Here is a 2,265-nt window from a genome sequence, read left to right on the forward strand (position 1 = left end):
ACATATTGCACAGTCCGAACTCCAACTTGAAAATGGATGGAGAACTAGGCATGCAAGTCAAATTTGGCTAATTCCAGATTTGCAAAGAGAGACAACAAAAAAGAGGTAGTGACAGTTAATTGTCAGTATCATTTGTCTTGTTGAAATCTTCTGACCTTTGCCATCCACGCAAATTCTTGCAGTTAAAGAGGACAAGTCGCAGCTGAGGCCTACCACAGTTGGCATACCTGTCCGATAGAGAAAAGGCAATCTTAGCGATGGAAAAAAAAAGATCATGAATGAGTATGCCGCATGATCACTTTTCTTAATTCTTAATTGGAATATAAAACAGAAGCACTTCATGAGTTCATCATCAATAATCAACGCAATTAACTCGGGAAAACTATCTCCAAATTGAGCATCAACTAGGTTTAGCATGGCCATTTTCACAGATCAATCCCACAAAATTGCAAAAATCAGATATCTTATTCTGCACTAATCTGCACTTTCACATACATTTTGTTTTCAGAAGTACTAATCACGCATACGACACTATCAAAGGTTCTCTGGATTCTTCTCTAGATTTACTTTTGTAATGGAAATATAATACCAACTGTAAGACTTGAAATACACGAATGAAGTGAGATAAGGATTGTGTTTTGGATGAATTCCTTGAGAGAATCATCTCTCAGCGTCAATATATATATATATATATAGAAATAAAATCCCTTAATACTAGGAGATACAACAGAATCAGATATCTAAAAACAGAAACTATATCAAAACAGAATAACTTATATAAAGCCTATATCTCTCAGAATAACTTATATACAACCTATATCTCTAATCTGATATTCAACAGGGATGAAAATGCACAAGAAAGGAGGATTGATAGACTGAGTGTTGACACGGAGAGGTTAAAGGTTGAGATTGGAGAAGTTGATGATTGTGTAGGAAGAATCTGTGTAGAGTTGAATTCGGTCCAGGAGCAACTTCAAAAATTGGAAAAAAACATGAAGAAGCAGACCAAGATGCAGATGATATTTTTTCTTTGTTGTGTAATCCTAATAGTTGCAGTGCTATGTGGTAAAGTTTATTGATGAAGTTGTGCTCTATTAGCTTTAAACAGAGCAATTGTAAAAAGTGTATGTCATGTTATTTAGATTGAATGGATGAAGTTTATTTTTTGTTTTCTTCTATAAATATAATGTTGTGATACTGAATGAAAATGTATACAACTAAAAACAACTACTATCATAGATTCATCATTAGAATAATATAATTCATAAAAGTGGTCTTTAACATGTTCTATACATTACATAAGTTAAGTGGATCCAACTTGCACTAGTCACAAAATAAATGCTCCACCTAAAATGTACCATCAAAAGTGGTCCACCACAAAGCAAAATAATCTAAAAAAGTGATGTTTTCAATACCAAAATACTTCCACAGTAGACTATAATACACAAAAAAATCTTACATAAATCCACATGCAATCCTATACCAATAGAAAATTCCTCTGTCACACCACCTTGAGTCTTCACACTAGTTGTGGCCCCATCATACATGTCTTTAATTGCCCGAATATATGCGATCCTTACTCTCCTCTTTTCTAAAACCTTCCATAAGACCTCCCTTGGTATTCTATCATATGCTTTTTCCAAATCAATAAACACCATATGTAGATCTCTTTTATTACTACGATACCTCTCTATCATCCTTCTTAATAGTTATATCGCTTCAGTGGTAGATCTACCTGGTATAAATCCAAATTGGTTCTCTATTACTTATGTCTCTTTTCTCAACCTCCGTTCTATTACCCTTTTCCATAACTTCATGGTATGACTCACAAGCTTGATCCCTCTATAGTTTCTGCAACTTTGTATATCCCTTTTATTCTTGTAGATAGGTACCAAGGTTCTCTTTCTCCACTCATCAGGCATCTTCTTTGACCTTAAAATCTCATTAAAAAGCTTGGTTAACCAGTTGATGCCTTTTCCTCCAAAACCCTTCCAAACCTCAATCGGGATATTATCAGGTCCTACTGCCCTGCCATTTTTCATCTGCTTTAGAGCCTCTTTTACCTCGAAGTCTCGAATCCTTCGATAGTAGTCAAAGTTTTGATCTTCTTCCCTTGTGCATAACCGACCAAGGCTCGAAAGAGTCTTCTATCCTTCATTAAATAACTCGTAGAATTAGCTCTTCCACCTTTCATTAATCTTCTCCTTTTGAGCCAGCACCTCTCCATCTTTATCCTTTATGCACTTAACCTGATCCAAATCTCTC

The 2,265-nt window shown here is 35.1% G+C and overlaps 1 protein-coding gene across 1 annotated transcript in view; it reads right to left on the minus strand.

The window, feature by feature from the left end:
- Positions 1–6: 6 nt before the first annotated feature.
- Positions 7–2,265, minus strand: part of LOC107459690 (bidirectional sugar transporter SWEET2) — a 5,483-nt gene continuing 3,224 nt past the window's right edge. The window contains 1 exon segment of the mRNA XM_052252299.1: positions 7–227. The gene's annotated coding sequence lies outside the window, so the exon portion shown is untranslated.

Source organism: Arachis duranensis, chromosome 7 (genome assembly GCF_000817695.3).
Source record: "Arachis duranensis cultivar V14167 chromosome 7, aradu.V14167.gnm2.J7QH, whole genome shotgun sequence".
Lineage (NCBI taxonomy): Eukaryota > Viridiplantae > Streptophyta > Magnoliopsida > Fabales > Fabaceae > Arachis > Arachis duranensis.